The sequence below is a fragment of the Bombus vosnesenskii genome, unplaced genomic scaffold, assembly GCF_011952255.1.
Source record: "Bombus vosnesenskii isolate JDL3184/JDL3185 unplaced genomic scaffold, Bvos_JDL3184-5_v1.1 scf7180000013286, whole genome shotgun sequence".
Taxonomy (NCBI): domain Eukaryota; kingdom Metazoa; phylum Arthropoda; class Insecta; order Hymenoptera; family Apidae; genus Bombus; species Bombus vosnesenskii.
The window spans coordinates 1,003,025-1,023,663 of NW_022882939.1; the positions used below are offsets into that span (position 1 = coordinate 1,003,025).

General features: G+C 35.5%; 1 protein-coding gene across 1 annotated transcript in view; it reads left to right on the top strand.

The window, feature by feature from the left end:
- The window catches only part of LOC117232378 (terminal nucleotidyltransferase 5C), a 153,081-nt gene that overhangs the window by 21,097 nt on the left and 111,345 nt on the right, over positions 1 to 20,639 (top strand). The window lies entirely within an intron of this gene.

Sequence of the window (20,639 nt, forward strand, 5' to 3'; positions counted from 1 at the left end):
TTTTTAGAATCTTACAATTTATTCAGAGCAATTCACTCAAAAAAAAATAGCATTTCCTATGCAAAGTTTCGCTCTCTAGATATTCTAAGAAATCTGTTCAAACCTCTTCAAACCTAAAATTCTAAGGATAGAAGCGAATGACCGAAAATCAGAGTCAGACGTTGCGAATATAAAGGACGCATATTTCCTTCTCTTCTAGAAGAACAAAAAACATGTCGATTGGCTTGAAAATATCGCGCGGGGACCTTTCGATCGATAAATCGGTCCGGCCAGGAATGGAAACGGCCGAGTGCAACGGTGCTCGTTACGCCTGGAGGCTTTCGACGGCGAAATACCATGCAGAATTCCGCGTGTCCCTTTCATCGAAGCTCCAATCATCCTCGTGTGTTCGCGAGTACGCGCAGCGGTGTCACGCGTAAAAGTGGACGCAGGAAAGCGGCGTTCTCTCTTCTTGTTACTTCTCTCCGTGGTTATGTAAGCGAGTTCGTTCGAGCGTGGACAGAGGCTGGCATAATCTGACATCGGGAATAGATTAGGGGATATCGAGCGTGATCGCGGTACGTACCCATTGCCCGTGTAAGTATAGTGCAGTTTGATGACGCTTGAGAATACTTCGAGATATTAGCACGTTCATTTCGAACACTTTGCATCCGAGTCGGTATATAATCTCACGATACGTATGTGCTGGTCTATGATAAACGTATGTGTTGGTTCGCGATTAATGTGTGTGACGTGAATGATACAGATGGCCGATGCAAATAAAGAATCATTAAACTTTGAGGAATATTAGGATACGAATGAAATGTTGGTATAAAAATAGATCGCGTATAAAAATTATTCGTTCGCAGAGATAATAGAAATTCGATCAATGATGAACGTGTTAAACCGGGTTTGTGTTTATCCAAGAAAACGCGGAGAATAAGAATAAAGTATTAGGTCGTCCGAAAACTTTCTTTCGTTTTATAAAGAAATAATAGATGCACAATATTTTTCGTTTTATATTATTTTATCGAACTACGTATGATCCATTTTGTTCTATCAAGATAAAGATTACAACGTTCGACAGATTAGATTTCATTTTTGTATAAAGATGCGTTGTTGTGAAAGACGTGTCTGTAAAAGAAAGACACTTTTCGGATAACCTAATAGAAATAATATAAGTGGAATTTCGAAGACGAGATCTATTTAGCCTACGTTGATTCATCTCGAAAAAGTTAACGATTTTATATGAAAATTATCAGTTAGTATCTGTATCATACGTAATAGAAACTTAGAACGAAGTGAGTAGTTTAGATTTTTATGCTATTGTGAAGAATTCAAATGCAGGTGTACAAATGCACGCAGAATTATATGAAATTTCATACAATTTCGTTCATTCACTCATGTGTAGTACAATAGTTACAATATTTGGTAGGTAAAACAAATATCCTCTTAGGTTCGTAAAATGAATTTGCATATATATTCACGTTCTACGAACGAGTATTTTAAGCTAACTGTATGTTCACCCGACGAAGGAAAAAGAGCAAGAGTAAAGCACCTATGCTCGTACACAAAAAGATCATGAGCTAAATTCATGTTAGTCGATTAATTTATGTTGCTTCAACTTTCAAGCTGAAAAAACGCATAGAATAATGGGACTGTAAAGGGTTAAAAGGCGCCGGAAAAGCTTGACAAAGCAGTGGCGCGCGAATGTGTAACGCGTTTGGAAGTCAGAGGGGATGGACGATTCTGCCGCTCGAGGATTTCCAGCCTCTGCTGGATTCATCATCGACTCGCACGTGGCAGCGTGTATACGCGGCTACGGCTCGTGAAAGGCCGCGCGATTCGTGTTGGGTAATCGCAGACGATTTTTTCGCGCGACGGGTTTTGAAATAGGCAACGCCACGGGGCGAGCACAAAGAAAGCTGGTGAAAAAAGAAGCGAGGCCGCGATCGAGATCTTTGCCGATCCTTCGATGCCTCCGGATTCTCTTGATCCTTTCGTTGCTAGATCTCTGCACGCAGGTGCCTTTCGAGACGAGTTTTGAAACAGGGCTTTCTAGCCTTTGATATCGTAACATGTATTACATATTATGACTCTTGCATCCTTCCAAGTCAGCGTGAAAAATAAAACGGCGCGTAACGAAATGACGATTAATACTATTTGCTAATTTATATGGTTAATTAGCATAGGCTCTTTCGTATATAGTGTGCCCACGAAGAAAGGATTATCCGCCGCAAGATAGGAAAGAACTTTTATCGTTTACTCGAATATCGAAAATAAAAAATATTTTCTATCGTTAAACGTTACGATCGTTTTATATTCGGATTTATAAAAACAATAGCGTCTAAGTATTCGATAGCTGAGAAATAGGAGTAGGTAATGTTATTCGTAAAAATTGCCGAGTATTTCGGAAATATCGTTCTGAATCTGAAATGAAGAATACTCGATTGTTAGAAGTTAAATTTTTAATGCGAAACGAGGATCAAAAAGCACGAGGTAAAATGTCGAAGTTCTTAAAATTACATCAACACGTAGTAATCGGATTTGTAAAAGGCACGAAAAATTTCTCTCTCTTGGTTCGACGTTGAAAAAGCGTTTTTCATCGTTGTAAGTGAATAACTTCGATTTTCTCGTAGAAAATATCGTCAACGGAAAAGCAATTATTCCGCCAATGCAAGAACAATAATGTTCTTTCGTGTTTTAGTTTCGTTCTAATTGTATTATTAAATTTCTGCTTGTGTTTTAACTAAGTTCCTCCCACGTTTTCTCCCTATTCACTTTTCATGCAGAAAATAACGAGGAGAAGGGAAGGAGAACTTGTGAATTTTTTCCTCGAATTTTAGATTTCTCCAGCTCCGCAATTTCTATTCGATAAATTCGACATTTTTTATTATTTATCAATGACTGATATTTACGAATATTTATGAATTTATGGAAAATTCAAATATGGAACGAAACAAATTACTACAAAATATCTAAATACAATTTTTTAAAGATTTATCGTAATTGTTATAATTTTGATTCTAATATTTATTGAGTAAAATCTACTTACGACTATATAACTTTGAAAAATTACAGAATCATCTACAATTCACTTAGGTATCGATTACTAAATGCATTTTCCAATTTATCTGTTTATCATGTACACGTGTTGGTATATCGAACAAAGTAATGTTCGTTATCATCGATTGTTAGATAATTAATTGTTGAATCGTTCGTTCTAGAACAACATTCGTTTAACCTACGTCGAAATAAATTCTACGAATTAAAATGACAAGGATAGAAAATGGTCGGCGGAAATGGAAAATAAAGGAATATTCTCATCTTCCAATCAAGGGAATGAAATCACTGATTAGTAAAAACCTTGTTTTGTATTTAAAGCAATATTTTTTACCTCTCTTTTCTTGGAATTGCTAATCAATTTAAAATAGCCGCTTCCTTATTTGATAGTATCAAGGAGAAGATACAACCTGTGATTCATTCTATAAATGTACAGAAATAAAATCATTACAAATGGCAAATAGAAATAAGAAGGAATTTTAAAGAAAGAAATAAAAAAATAGAAATCAGAGAGACGCGAATGATATACAAAATTTTCATGATACGAGATCTCACTTTTTGAGAGGAGAAATTTCATTGATATTTTTATTCGGATGGTCCGATAAATATCCGAAATTTTCTTTCCAGCAAAAATTGAAAAATATGTATATAAAAGAAAAAATAGATCAGATTACATAGACAAATTTTTCAAATATTTTTAAACCAGTGTAAATAACGTTAAAAGGTTTAATTTCACAGACATCGTTATAGTATCGCAAGAATATGTAAACAGAATGGATAAAATGTGGAAAATTTCATTCTCAGTGAATCGTGTAATTCAGGAACTCGAAGCACCAGAGAACATTCGATTCTCTATGGTTTGTAATCATCGTCGTTGATTGTCGCTTACGCATTAATTTAGAACCTTTGCTGCTGGTAAAATGTCTCGTCTCATGAGCACGTGGGTGTGACACGTTTTACCAATCGTGCATTTGTTCCTCGCGACATTTCCATACAGATAGAACGGGGGAGCTGTTACGTGTGTAGGAAACTGTTCCTCCTATGCTATTTACGCACTCCGTTTACCATATACACTGCCGATCTTGATACGTTCCTTCTCCATTTCGGAATTCCGAATAATTTTCTGGAGATATGGCTACGACATTTATTTAAATAAAAATGATATTTACCGTAAAGAAGGTTTGGTTAACGGTGATGATTTCAAATGGTAAAATTTATTGTTTATCTTCGTATGTCTCTTTCCAATTTCCGAATTTTGAATGATTTCATGGAAAAATTGTGAGAGATTATTATTTAGATAATAAACGGTAAAAACGCGTTTCTAATGGGAGTAAACTGAAATTAATGGTGGTTTAAATCGTAAATAGGATAGAAAAATTATAATTCCTATCGAATTTCAAAAGTTTCGAATGTAATTTTTTCAAATTTGTATGGATTTGTATTTAAATAAAACGAGATAAAAATGTTCAACACGATTCAAATTCTAGCGATGATTGTAATTTTCAAGCGTAAATAGGTTGAAGAGATTATAATTTTTTTGTTTGAATTTAAAAGCTTTGGCTAGAATTTTCCTAAATTTGAATCGTACAAGATTGAACAATATAGTTTGTTGTTAAATTGCTCGATTTTTCTAAACTCTGTTTTATTTTTTCCTCGTCAACGACGATAAACGAGAAAAGTAATTAAGAACGTTCATCGAATCATACAGCTCGATAAGTGTTTTAGCAAACATGTTACTTTATCGCGCTCGATTTTCCCTCTCGCGTTATTTTTCTAGAGTATTTTTCGTTATTGAATTACATTCTTGCATTTACTTATTATATTGACTTTATCGTAATTGTAATTGATTTTTAGTTCGCTTTCTAATTGATCATTATCTGTGCTGTACACTCGAGCTCGAATACGATTGATCTTTGGCGCTTTTATCAATTTTGTTCCGATGAAGCAGAAATCCTTCTGCGATATATCGTATTATTGCAAAATTTCTTCATCTCAAAATACGTTCGATATGTATGAGACACGGATATTTAAATTCAGCGTTAGCATATTTTTTGAAGTAACACTTGGAAACGTTCCAAGATTTGTTCTTCAAGCGTCGGAAAAATTACAAATATTCATTTACTATTCGAATTAGACTATTTTCCGAATTAAATGATTTTCCAATTTCAGAATTTAGTTCAATATATTTCTCTTAATTTGTAATGCGAATGTTCTAATCTTAACAATCGTAGAACCTTAGAATGTTGGAATTTTATAATTTTGGTATTTTGGAACTTTGAAATTTTTAAATTCTTGAAACATTGGAATTTTGAAACTTCAAAATTACAAGATTAGTATACTTTAGAATGTTGAAACTTTAGAATTTTAGTATTTCGTAATTTGGTCGGCTTAATCGGACTTCACACATAAAAATAACTTCAGAACAAAATCTGGAAAATCCGTGGCAGATTTGCCGTAGGCGTGAAAATGAGTGCGCAGGCGTGTGCGCATGCGCACTCTTCGTTCCATTGCGTGCGGCGTGTTCACGTGCAATGGCGCGCGTACTTAAACGCGTACGCTATCCGTAGAAAGGCAAGACCTTGATATTTCGTATAATATGCTTTGAGAATTATCTGCTGGGATTGGTGCAGGCCTGGTTTCAACTCTCCGTGTCTCTGTCTTTCTCTCTCTCGTAATTCCTCTCTTTCCCTCGCCACGGTGGACAGATTTAAAGGTCTGTTGGACAAAAGTATCAGAATACGAGCAACACCGATTCTCCAACTTGAGACTAGACGCGCCGCCAGCCGTGAAATAACCGGCAACAATAGGAAAAAGTGTAACTCGCTTAGACACGACTAATTATACTGCATCTCTGTTAAAAAAGTACGTATAAACAGAATCTTGTGTCGCACCGTGATCAAACGTCTTTCGTTCACATAATAGGACTTTATAATGTTCGTATAAGAAATAGCTTTAATCGATAGTTTGTTAAAAATAAATGGATTTTTATTAGTTTCAGTTTCAAAGTCTAAAGATCGATTTAATTAACAATTTCTATTTTTAATCATTTATTCCTTTTTATTCTTTACTCTACGATTTTGACAATCTATAACTACTACTATAGGTCACTGTAATAACCTAATTATTAAGCTATGGATTTTATGCATTTATGGGAAATTTGGAAAAAATGGTAAAAATACCCAAAGTATAGCATTCGTTGCTATATTCAATCGATAAACACAGCTCTCTATCTATGGTTCGTCTTTTTTTTTTTTTTTATATTCGTGAAAATATGAATATGCGTTAATATCAACACCAATTATCGTATGTTGTTCTCTCAATTTGCTTTCTCCGCCATCTCCAACCATTTTACGATATTTTCTCTTTTTCCTCTGTCGAAGAAATGTCTTAGATGCGGAGAATAGAGGGAAATCTTAGATGCGGCTAATTGAGCTCCTCCCCTTTGCGAAAAGGGACATACAAAAGGATCTTGTGTCTTACGTTAGTAGAGTAATTATTTACTCGGCTAACTTGCTTAGATTACTGGCGAATTAATGAGAATGCTTACGCGACCGCGGCAAGTTATTTGATCTTGAAATTTATCGAGATACCCTCGACCGTACTTACCTTTCGAGGTTCTTCTTATCGATTTCTCGGGAGAAGTCGTATTATGTACTTGTTTCTCGATTCCATTTCGATCTCGAAGATTACATTGTTTGTAAATGTAATCAGACGCGGAACCTTCAGATTATTCAGGTTTGGTTTCAATTGCGGCTCTCGACTCTTTCACAAACAAACCGAAATGACAAATTTTTAGAACTATGCTTCCTCGTACGATAATAATCTGTTTGCTCTGATCGCATCGGTTCTACGTATTCCACCGAACATAGTCAGAATTGAAATAAATTTGTACTTCTGCGCTTCAAAATTCTAAAATTTCGAATGTTCGGGACTTTAGAATTCCAGGCTTTTCGAGTATCCGTAAGAATTTGAAGTTTACAAGGTTTTTAACTTTAAAGCCTTGGAACCTTGAAATTTTAGAATTTTACAAGTGTAGAATCCTGGAATTTTCGAATTTTGAAATTTTAGAATCGTAGGATTTTGCAACTCTGACAAAGAAACTTTGCAGTTTCGAACAATTAGAATTTCGAAATTTCAAAATTTCTCTGATCACGTTTCACGTACTATTGGTTGAGAACCACTTTGAAAAATTGTTGCGATTATTCCGATCTGTTACTCAAATGTCGAAGATAATCTAGTTTTTTACATTATTGCGAAGCGTAAAATTAATACGACGAGTAGAATTAATCAAACGTTTTACCCGTGGAGTTTCGTTGCAGAAAATGTTTTGCACGGAGTGCTTTTATGAAAAATGGAAATTACGCGTGGTATTTAATAACGTAGGTTTCATTATAGGTACGATACCACAGGTAGCTATTGTAGTTAATAGAACTTCAATTGAATAATACAATGTGTATAATGTCGATTGTGTACTTTCGTTTGCTCTTAATTTCATGTTACTCGTATGGAAATTAATGTTGCAGGAAGATTAGAGCCGTTTGTATGAAACTCGGCTGATTAATTATATAGAATCCGATGCAGTGATATTTCACTGTTGCTATACGTCCAGTCAGTACCAACTACTTACATTTACTATAATCTAACTGATGCGATTAATCAGATACGGTGATCGGTCCTCAATTTCACTTCGCTGTATCATTTGCCGATTATACATACCAAATGAAACACAAAATTATCTATTGCAAAACAATTCCTTTGCCTAAATACTCGTTCAAATTATAATTTATAACGAGCAATAAAATTGACGAATTTACCAAAAGTTGAATTCCATTGATCTGATTTCTGAGTGGCGCGTTTATCAATTTAAAGTAATTACATTTTTTATTATTACAAAATAATAGAAATATTACGAAAGCACACAATTTTCTTCCTACATCCAATAGATAATTATTTTACGTAGAAACCCTAAATTTTCGCTCTTTGTATAGCAAACTATTTTCAAACAATATTACCGTTCTTAAGGAGTAGAGGCAAGAAACATTCGTTGAATGGAATTAGCACGCGAGTTTCTCGTGATTGCAGAAATCTGTAACGAACGAAACACGAACTGATCGATCGAAATCGATCACAGACGCTTGGCCGATCGGACTGACCTGTATCGATCACGACGCCGATTGAGCGGTTAAATCGAAAATCGCGTCGTTATCGCGGCCCTTTTCCAGATTCGCTCCAAATAGAGGCGTAGCCGTGCACGGGGTGCTCCACCAGCGAGCACCCGCCCGACAAATTGATCATTGAGCGGAATAAGTTTGCTTGTCTCCACTCACTTACGCAACGCGGTGACCACATGCGCTCGGTGAACCGATAAGTCGACACACGCAACGACGGCTTCTTTTTTATCGCTATCCTTTTCGTCGATTACTATTTACCAGAATCTAGACTTGGGAATTGCTAAAGTCTCGATGGAAAGTCTACGTAACCGAAAATTATCGAAGCTTTAAGTGAAATCGCAAGACTTGGTGAAATATCTTTGACCAGATAGCTTGGAAATTGGTACAACTCTATCGTAACTGGAGAAATTGTACGAAATTAAGAGGAACTCCGAAGCAGTTGGAGATTGTGAGAAATTAGTCGAAGGTTGTGAAGATTCGATGGATAAAAAGTGTTAAAAAATTGAAATTAAGAAGCGTATTTCTCAGAAGAAATCAGGGGGACGGATGCAAAAAGCGAACAATATAAAATCGAAGATAATAAAAGTCGAAAATCTACGAATCGATGTCTCAATTTTTTTTTTTTTTTATCTTGTTACGCATCGAATCGTTCTTTTTCGATGTTAACTATTGCGATATTTGCTACAGTTGCTACGATTTTTCATCAATTTCTCGCAATCTCTAGCCGCTCGAACGTTCCCCTTAACTTTAACAGAATGTTAAAAGGTTCCCTAATAAATTTCGAAAGACTCAAAAAATGTAGTACAATTAAACGCATTGAAATGCGGTCCAACTTTGCAAATTAATCCGACTGCTTGCTCTACAATCAGCTTAATCCACTTAATAAACCAGTTTTATATCCAAGACTGAAACTAGAAGAATTTCATAATCGAGTTCTAGTAGAATTCCACGGCGCATAATTCTCGATCGGTTGGAGCACGAAGACGAGTCAGTAGAGACACGCAATCGTCTCGTGAACAGCTTTTATCCGAAAACGGCCTATCTGCGGTGCCACCGACAAACATTTTTCATCGAAACCAACTCGCCATGAATACGCGCGATTGTTCACGAGCTCACGCACCGAATCAAACCGATAAACCCTGCCGAAACGATCTCGATTGCCTGGTTTTCGCACTGGATACGCGATTTACTGGAAAAAGGAACGGTCACGGTTGCGTCGTCGCGAAAAATTCCCTCGTAAAACCGGACTACATTCATAAAAAATCATTTTTACGCCGGTTTTTATCTCTCATCTATTCTTCTTCTCTTCCTTTCCTTCTGTTTCGTTATATTTATTCGTTCGTATATGTACTATGGTTCATGTAACGTGGCTTCCGGTTCGTTCGTTGATTTTGTAACGATGCTTGTTAGCATTAGGATTTCTAGGATGTAATTTCATAGCAGCACTATGGCGTTCCCACAAGTAACGTTTAGACTACGCATTTTTCTCAACTTATGGCAAATTCGAGCATGCAAACGAATACAAAATTCAATATACAATTCAAAATACAGTACCTGTTGTGATATTCAATAGCGGAACGCGTTCTTGCTTAGGTTCCACTTTTTTTTATTTGTGTTTGTAAAATACGAATTTACATACAAATCGGCAGTCCAGTAATTTCGTAGTTTGTTCTATTTATTTGTTCATTAAAAAAGCATAAAGGAAAGATCAATTAATTTGAGCACCAATTTTTATCGTCTCGAGATGTCGTCTTGGTTAGAAACAAAAGTATCTTGTCTATATAAGATGTCGTGAGTTACGAAGAAAAAATAAAAAATTCTTTGGATAGTTGGTCAGAAGACATAAAAATATAACGCAAAGAACGATATTGATCGGTCAGTTCGATAACGAATTTAATTACATATGTATTAGCTTGTTGGAAAAGTTTCTTTCGTTTTAGCAGGAAATAGTAGACGCACAACGTTTTTTGTTTTATATTATTTTGTCGAATTACGTACGATCCATTTTGTTTCGTTGAGATAAACACCGCGACTTGGTTTCACGTTTGCATGAAGGTGCACTGTCGTAAAAAACACGTTTGCGAAAGAAAGATACTTTTCGGACAACCCTGTACTTAATTTTGATTGAAACGTATAGATTTTTACACTTAATTTTTTAAGTACGTACATACTAAATTTTACCACTATTTTCAGCTCGTTAATAGCAATATGTACGTTGAATAAACAAAGCACCTATATGTGTGTTTCTATTAAACACAATATGGGCGCACATCACGGTGTACGAATGTATTAATGCGAATGTAGATGTAAATAAATCACTGTACATAAATATAGTATCTGTATACGTTAATATCCAAAATTTTATCAACGATAATACCAAGTTCTAATTTGACTTATGATATTTTTATTTTGTTTGTTTTCAGGTAAGAGATTATCTACTAAATATACATATTATCTTAACGAGTGGTCGTGATCATCGATCATAAATAGCCGCAGTACAAGTGAGCAAACTTTATTTCTTATTTCGATACATATCTAGTAATTTACACGTTTACGAATTTCATTGTAAGCTAATTTGTTACAAATATTCGTAATATTCCATTCAACTTCCATGTTTCCTGCTATTTTATTTAATTTTACTTAATTTCATTCGTTTAAAATTTACGCTACGAGCTGCAGTATTACCGGTATGCCATATATTATTCTCTTAAAAACTGCAATTTGTCATTTGTCTCTGGACATTCAATATTTCATTTAAACAAACACAATTCATCACGGAAGTAGATTTCATTTTTAAACTCTGCAAATTGCCCTTCTTCTGCCTAATCGTAATCTAACTATAAATATATTACATTCATTTCGCGTCAGTATTTAATATATTCAACGAATGTCTCATTTAGAGAAGGACACGCGATATAAGTATATTTTATTTTTAAAACCAGGAAGTTACTATTTCTCCACGCTAAATACTACCAGAATAATTCAAATATGCAATTCGTAATTTCACGTCGAAGTTCTATACATTCGCTACATTCTTGCAGATTTTTATCCTTCCATATACCTTTCATTTAGACTCCCCTATGTTCCAGTTACTCGTGATCTTAGTATTTTACAGTAAAACTGCCGGAATAGTCAGAGTAAGCGATTTATAATTTTTCATCGAAACTTTATCAAGCGCTTTTACAATAGTGAAATTTTAAAGGGCTGTCCTGAATTAGAATGTTTTAAAACAGCGTCTTTTTGTGATTTTTTTTTAGAAGCGAAAGAAAGAAATGAAGTTATTGAATTTTGAGGTATGGTTTTATATATATTTAACGAATATAAAAAAATTTTTTTAAAGTAAAAAAGAAAATTATAACAGATTTCTAAGCCTATTTCATGGGCTGCAGTTTTCAATCGGCGTGAAAGATCCGTCTCGTAATTCTTGAGCGAAACAAAAAACCAAAAGAAGGATTAAATTATTATATATTTTTCTTCTCGATAAACTAAAAAAGTTCGTCAAAAAGTTTATTTAAATAATTGTTATAGCACCTTAAAGTTTATTTTTTCTTTTTATAAAACACTTTTTTTCTTTAAACCCGGCAAAATTTTTAATTTCACGCTATTTTCTGCCTACTTTTTAGTTCATCGAGCAGCCCATGAAATGAAATAGGCTTAGAAGTCTGTTATAATTTTTTTTTACTTTAACAAAATTTCTTTGTATTCGTTAAATATATGTAAAACCATACCTGAAAATTCAATAACTTCATTTATTTCTTTCCCTTCTAAAAAAATCACAAAAAGACTCTGTTTTCTAATTCAGAACATTCTAATTCAGGACACTCCCTTAAACGTTTGTATTTCTTCAAATATCTTTGGTTTAGGTGCCCATGGCGCAATTTGTACACCATACTCGCCCATAGTTCTAAACGTAAAACCGTACACCGCTGTTAATTTACAAACTAATTAATTTACAAATCCTTGTCGATTCACCTGTATTACGGTGTTCTTCGTTACACGATCCTAACGACATTAAGACACACGACAGAGAAAATTTCACGGGGGGGCGAGTTTCTCGATCGGACAATCGATTGCTGAAGATAACCGTACAATTTCGTCATTACGGTTCGCTAAGAATCTGCGCGAACCGTCTACGGACGAGTTTGTTCACCTCGTGAAACAACTGTCGTCGTGTAAAAAATGGCACCCAGATACAATTGGCTCGAGCTGGGGCAATCATCCCGTAAATAAATTATCGTAACCCCTCGGCGGATAAAAGCGGGAAAGTTCACCGAGTCGGTTAATTAAACGCCAGCCTCGCAACAATTAGCTCATCGATAAGGGCATGATGTTGGAGCTGGAGGTGATGTTCGAACGAGGATAAAGTTAGGGCAAAACAAGCGTAATTAACGAGATACCTTCTTATTGCCGACTCGAATCGCTTATCAGAAGCAAAGTAGTAAATAGGTAGAGAATAAATTTAGTTCGTGTTACTCGAATAAACATGATAATCGAAAAAGTAATTTTTATTTCGTGAGCGACGATGTTCGACGAGCTTTTGAATTTTCAATGAAGAAATTAAGATTAGTAGGATTTGTAGGATTGCACATATAGTATAAGTCGTTGAATTTATGCTACTTAAATAAACAGGAATCGATCGAAGGTTATTTTTGTTTCAACAGCGGCGATATTGGTCTTGGTTTTGAAATTCGAAAAAAAAAATTTCTCGATTAATGTAAAACTCATCATCGTATTATGCAAATATCATTGCGCCGATGAACTTTTCCATTCTTCGCTCGATATACAATCGGTAAACGCCTAACTCAAAAATTCCACAATTCCCAATTCTACGACTTTAAAATAGAATTTTTCTTCCTCCCACTTTTCGCCCCTTTCTTTCGGTCTTTTAACACTTCTGTTCCGATTCACGCGGATTACAGAATAATCGAGATTAATTACAGGCAAACAATGTACGTATTACGCAGAAGGGCGCGAGTTTGAGCAGCGAGTTGACCGTGTTAGTCGAAGTCGAGGACAGAGAGTTATCAGGTCCTCGAATAAACGAACAAATAGGTAGATCAAATTGTTTGCTGATTGTCTACATGTATACCAGTTTTACCGAACGTTGTGAAACAGTGGACAGGGTATTTTAACTCCGGAGAGCAACGTGAGTCAGGATTTAATATCAAAGAAACGATTATAAGAAAATTTCTGAGGATTTTTCTTAACGTAGATAAAAATTCTAGAGAAAGAAAGAAATATTAGATACGCATTACGATGTGAATCTGTATGAGCCGAGTCTATAGTAGAATATTCGAACAGTTATTTTATTAATATTATTAAATCGAAACGAATATAACAGCGAAGAGAATGAAAAAAGAGGAAAGCGGGAGAGAAGGAAGAAAGAGGATGAAGAAGTGAAGAAGAACAGGTACAGTTGCCGGTGGTTTTTTAATTCGCATTTTTCTATCAATGTGATGTTCGTTGTTCGCTTTCTTCGTAATCTTAATCTTGGTAACGGGGAAGATATTCTATCTTTCGACAAACACGCTCGTTTCCCTTCATCGTAAATCTTGTCTACCGTTTCAAGAAATGAATTAATTCATGCAAGAACGTGGGTAACGCTAATTCGTCGTCTTAATGAAATCACGCATTGTTGCATCTTGAAACGTGAATAATTTCTCAACGTTTTGATAAGTGCGCAAGCGGTTCGTAGTATTAAAGGCAAATATCGCCACCCCCGCAACTGGTTCGAATTAATTACGTTTGCACAGTAGCTTCTAAATTCGAGCCGAGCAAACAAGAAATAATCTGTGGACAAGAATTTTGTTTACACATATTCGCCTTGGTCTTTCTCTTTTTAATCGCGATAACTCTAGATTCTTGCTCCGTTGACGCGATAATGACGGAGCAAAATCTAGAATATAACGATCCTTGAATGTTTCACTGTAAAGAAAGATTTCCTTTAGTGGTGAATTAAAATGTATCCTAAAAGTACGAGGAATTACATCGTATTGTTATCGTTATCATTTATGGAAGTTTTAATTATTGTATATCATTTTATTTTTGCATGATTTTTAAATTAAAATTGCTTAATTTTCATCTTTACTTTATTATTGAATTTCTTCCATTACCTCTTTCCTTCTTTTTTTTTTTTTATTTGTTTTTATATAGAATTTATTAGTTACCTACTTATTACGTTACTTATTACGTTTCGCTGCGTTCTGCGATTTTTAAGCTCACACTTTTCCTTCTATTTCTACGCATTCATACGCGAAAATATATAAATTCCTATAGAAAAATCGTTCTATCGAAAGTAGATTAAAATAACATGATCGATGGCAAAGTAGAATCCATACTTCTTAATAAATCTTAATAAGCTTAAATCTTAATAAATTTTTATCAAGCAAATCTTCAAACGAATAATGGAATAATCTGTCAAATAAAATGAAAGTATGTGATTCCTCGTGCAAGCTTTAAGTCGATAATCCAGTGTTCGATAGGTTTCTAGATTTTCTATAGATTTCTCCTAAAATTCGACAAATCTATTGCTGCTCCTTATGAAAAAAATAGATTTCAACGCTCGATACACGTTTCCAACGTATATGAGAAAAATTGTATTTACTTTGAGGAAGCACGATATAATATCGTGTCAGATCTGATTGGTTAGATAGGAGAGATAGATGGTAGGAGCCGTGTCAGTGATAAGGGAGAAGGCTGCGAAAGAGAAACTTTATCTCTCCTCTTTCTTTTCCTTCTCTTATCCGTTGACTGACACTTGTTGCTAGAGTGGTGCAATAACCTTTGAGTTTCAAAGATCCACTTGTACGTCGAAGATTAGATACATTGCACCTGTCACAGCCAAGAAAACACATTTTCGCTCATTCAACATTTCAATGTAGTATTTCGTTCAATTTGATTTAACCAGATTTACGTCACGTTACATCATGCTTCAATTTCGTGATTTTATTATCAAACTCGTTGAAATTAATTATCGATGCTCGACGAACGTTCAGGCACGAGCCATTTTTATCGAATATGCAAATCCTTTTCACTCTTTCACGCACGTATTCACACGTTCTCGAAGGTAATTTGCAATTTTGACTTTTCATAGTCTTCATTAACCTTTCTGCCGAGTAAATTCGTCAAAAACACGAAACAGCAAGGTTATTGTTATCTCTTTAGAAATTACGAACTGATGAAAAGATAAGAATGTTTATAAAAATCTGCGATATTAATTAATTAAATATATTACTTAACTTTAAAACATGCTTTTGTTTCGATACGATATTTCCTTTTATCTGCCATCGCAATCCGACAATCGACAGCTTTAAATAAACGTATTCGATATTACGTGAATATTTATCAGATAATCGAGATTCAAGCGTAGCGTTTTAAATACCACGCATTTGCATAAGGTTCCCTCATCTTCCATTTTTATTTCAATACGATATTCCCTATTTCAACAATTAATTTACATTCGCGGAATAATGTTATTAACATTATTAACAGGTACTAAAATTACGAACATAATATACCAAGAAATTATGCTAAAGATAATGATAATAATCTGCTTATCATCTTATCCAGATTGTATCAAAACGTAACAACCGACGAGTTTTCCTCATTACCTATAATGAAATGGCTAATTATAGATATTTACGAAGCTGGTAATTCCATCAAAAGGATCGTTGCGTACAGTTTAAGTAGTAAATTAATTTTTATTCTCAATATTCCCGAACACCGATGTTCGTACCGTGGAACATGATCTTTTGACTAACCTGGTTGGCTTAGCTTGGCTAGAACCAAATCAAACATAGACTGGCGAAAAAATAAAAAGTCTTGTTTAACAGTCTTTCTTCATCCAGGATTGCGAACGTCCTTTACTTCCGGTCGCCTTGACAAGAACGTGTGACTGTACGACCCAATTGCGCGCCGTTCCGGCTCTCTTTTTCCTCCGACTTTTCCCATAGAGTCGCGCTTATTGGTGGCCATCAATTTTTATTTTTATCTCGCACAAATTCACGTATTTTCATTGGTTTTATCCGGCACATACAATTGTCAGGGTAACAGAGATTCTAATATTAACATTCTCCAAATGTTTGTTAGAAATCTAAAAATTTAAACATGTAGAAAAATACGTAAAAAAAAAAAAAACTACGGAAGAAGTTGTTGAAAAAATTCGGGACTTTTTAATCGTATTTCAAAAGCTTTAGCTTTTCTTCCTGTTTGGAAAGTTTCGGAGCAAGTATTTTACTTGGTATAGTAAAAATAGATAACAACGATACTCCGAGAAGCTCGAAATCGACGTATTCGAGCATAGTAATTGTCGCGAAAATACAATCGTTTCCTTGTTTACGCGCCAAAGGACTAAAATAGCATAGAGCGTACTGAAATAGCATAAAATATTTATCCGTGGTTCGATAAAGATAATCGTGTTTCTGCCAACAAATATACATTGCATAGACTATCCTTCCGTATTTTGAACGGTACTTAACTTCGAAAGGTACGTACGTAGTATAGTTGTCAATCTGGAGACGATGTCTTCCAGAATCGATTCGTCATGCCATCCGACATGTTTCCGTAAACTCGTTCGTCTTGCGTAAGTTTTCCATGCAATTGAATTTCTAATTTCCTCTTGCAAAAGTGCCTATTTTCATCTGTTATCAACGACAAGTATGAAATTGATTAGAAAAGGCAACAACTTACATAGCTACGCAGTCGACCTGTGTGTCTTTACATCGACGTAACATCGATCGAACTTATCCTTTCGCGTATCGCGCTCGTGGGTCACAAAGTTATCGACAGGTGTTCGCGATAAGAATCGCGTGACTGTCCTTTGAACGATCTGAATGGAACGAAGGTCTATCGCTGGTTGGTGTCCTTTGAATATTCCTGACTCCTTAACGAAACATTTTATTACTCGATTTTTCGATTTTACGGTTGCGGTGGAGAGGAAGCTGGAAAGTTTAAGAGTGGAAGTTGCAGTGGCTGTTGAAAAACGCGGAAAGATTCAAGCAAAGGAAGACTTTTTTGGAAATCGCCACCTGTAGTACCGCAAATTGGTTTTACTATAAGTAGAAAGTGCGACATCTTATCGCTTTGGTATTAAAATCATTTCGCAGAAATTAAAATTTCAGTATTAGCCCCGGAATGAGAAGTAAAGAACATGGCGAGCTTTATCAATGCATGCAATTTATGGCAGAATGCAGTCATCAAGTAGCTGCTGTATCTCGGTAAATATCTTTATCGATCGTGAGAACATAAAAATTTTCCTAACGACTTATTTACGCGAATCGTGAAGAATCGAATAAAAATAAAAGCGTAGGTTGTTAGGGACAAACTATTGCGAAATGGTCTGACAGATATGATTACATAGTCGAAGACGTGTCAAGATTAGAGGAGATTCCAATTTCAAGCGGAATCGGTGTACGATAACGAAATATTCCGTCCCTTTCCATCACCAAATATACATATGCATGTGTACAACGCTCTATCTACAAACTTAGAGGAAATTGCAAACATCCACATGGTAGAACCTTTCTCCTTTGCGAGAGAATTCGCAAATTGATCGGTAGAAGGGAAATTCCCAACGAAATTTTTGTCTTTCATTTAGAATTGTTCGTTGGCTACAACTGTTTACGTTACATACAAATATTGATATTTTGGCGTTTATACTAAAATTGTATTCAACGATACGTAGAACGCATATACAGAAACATTCAGAATGTCGAAAGTACTCTTCGCGATATTTCAATGACAAGACAAATCTCCTTTTGGATTCTATCTTTTTAATTCTTTCAATGTCGTTTCATGATTCAACGACACTGTATCTGAGTAACAACGTACATTAAAAAAAGAACGCGGTCGTCACGATTAAACGCGCCATTGTCGTCTTGAAAATCTGCAAACCTTTAGAAAAAAAGGACTAAGGAACGTGGTGAAATTTCACTAGCAAACTGTAATCTCCACTGGAAATCTCCACTGGCACGATTTAAGCAACGCTCGGTTATTTTTTATCCGATAAGAGGTCGTTCCAGATAACACATTTGTATAATAGTAGGGAAAAGCAAAATGGAGAGGAAATAAAGATGAAAAAAGACAAAGGAATGGTGACGTGCGGGTACCGTGGTGTATGTAACACGTTACATACCGGTGATACGGCTGGTAATCGCGAGTTTCTTTCAAAAACCCTAAGGTTAATCGGCGAGCATCCGTGTCGAAGCCGACATTCAGCGTATTGTTGGCCACGATGTCCTTGTTTGCGATTTAGCCGGCTGTGGTCACGCGTCTGTTTTCGCGCTTTTCAATTTCTCATCCGTCCGGGTCTTCGACTACTACGTACCGCTACCAACCAAAAATTTGCCAATTGTATGGTAAAAAGGATTCGTTTAGACTACTCTGGACCAAGCGAGCGAATACTCGTTCCTTCCTTTATTTAGTAAAATTAATCGATTTGCTTTCCAGACAATTTTTCGCCGAATTGGAAGTCGAACGAATACTGCAAAAATGCCTGTTCGACTATAATTTTTTCAACAGATATCGTTGTCACAAGCCCGCATCAAGACTAAATTGGAAATATGCACGTAACTGTTGAGTATTCTTTGATGCTCGGTCTAATCTCTATGAGGGATCGCACGCGTTCGTCCTGAATAGGCCACGCATTTTTACGGCATTTCGTATCTTTATTAAAGTAATTTTAATTAATTTACTGCCGTTAAATTTTAGGACAAGTGTATACTTCACTGTTTAAATGTTTTTTTATATTTTGTACATTAAACGTCGTCACCAAGTTTATACACCGTTACCTTTCTTCTGCGTCACTCTGTATAATCGCACCTTAAACAGTAATATTATAGGAATTATCCACTGTCCGAAGAATCGCTTATCGCATTCCTTCACGTAGGTCAGCTTGATCGAATCGAGTTATCGAGTCGATGACAAATAAAATTGAACGTTACATAGGAAAAAAAAAAAATACTCGCATGCATGCGCGTAAAGGTCAATACATAATTTGCCTCCCATACGCTCTTCCTATCTCTTTCTCTTTTACTCTTTCTTTTCCTACACAGTTGATCTTATGGTTTCGATTGAACATGACACAGGGAGTTGCGCGAAAGTAGCTAGCAGAGAAAAGTTACACAGTAAAAGTACTCCTATACGTAAAATACAAATATTAACATACGACCGACGAGATCGAAAGTTTCGCAGTGCATACTAATTTCAGAGAGTTTTTTTTTTTTTTTTTATTTATTTGTTGAAATTACAATCAATTCTCGCGTTGAGAATTTTCAGTAATTTTTCTGGCGTGGCGCAGTGACATGGCTGTTTATTTACAATAAGTTAATACTTATTATAGATAGGTATAATTTATAAGTATTATAAGTAAGTGCATATGCTTAATTTGGATAATTAAATGAATCTGACGTTTAGGTCTAGCGGGTAGTGCCTCTTCAGCCTGCGAGTCTGGTCCGTCGTATCGAGTAGTCCAGTGATTAGGGGGTTTCGGTGTTTGTTGATTCTTTGACAACATTTCAAACATGAAATCTAATCTGTCCAACCTTATGATTTTTATTTTGATAGAACAAAATGGATCGTACGTAATTTGATAAAATAATATGTTGAAGTGGTTACCACTTCTAAGAAAACTCTACATCTGGTCTTTTTAGTTTTCTCAAGCACTGAAGCCATCGACAGACAAAAGACTGCGACGAAGTCAGACCATAAACAGTAGACAGGCGACGTTGGCTTCGGGGTTTTCAGTTATTGAGTAACACAGCTAGCGTCACAACCGGCATACTTCAAATCCGATGAACTGACGATGGAGATAAAGATGTGACGGCACTCGGCCACAATGTATATCGCTGAAGTGCCTAATGAACTATCAACATCCCAACGGTCCTTCCACCGAAGGTTCTAGAAGAAAGAGCACGTGGCAATGGTCGCGGATGCCTAGCAAATGCATGGACGGTGGGGATGTTAAGGGATGGCAAAAGAAAGTAATCGGATCCGATCGAAAGTCAAATCATAAGAGTGTCGGTCTTAGAAAGTCACGCCTAGAGTTCGGAAGTGGATTGTAAAGTGGATTGTTGTTAGAAAAACAATAAAGTTTTCTTTTTTTTTATTTTTTACCTCAAATTTCTTTTTTTTTTTTATTTTGTTATTTTACGTGAGACTAGCGTGCGGATCTGGACTAACTCAAATTGTATTCTTACTTATAATTACACTTCGATTTAAATATATTTTCTGCCTTACACTTTATTCACGAGTTTCCTCTGTTTACACATCGAATAACCTCAACATAATATAAAACGGAAGAAACTTTTCGGACGACCTAATGTTTCAGATCGACCTTGAAAGCGCTTTCGACATATCGTAGATGCATACGATATACAGGGTGGTTGGTAACTGGTGGTACAAGCGGAAAGGGGGTGATTCTACGCGAAA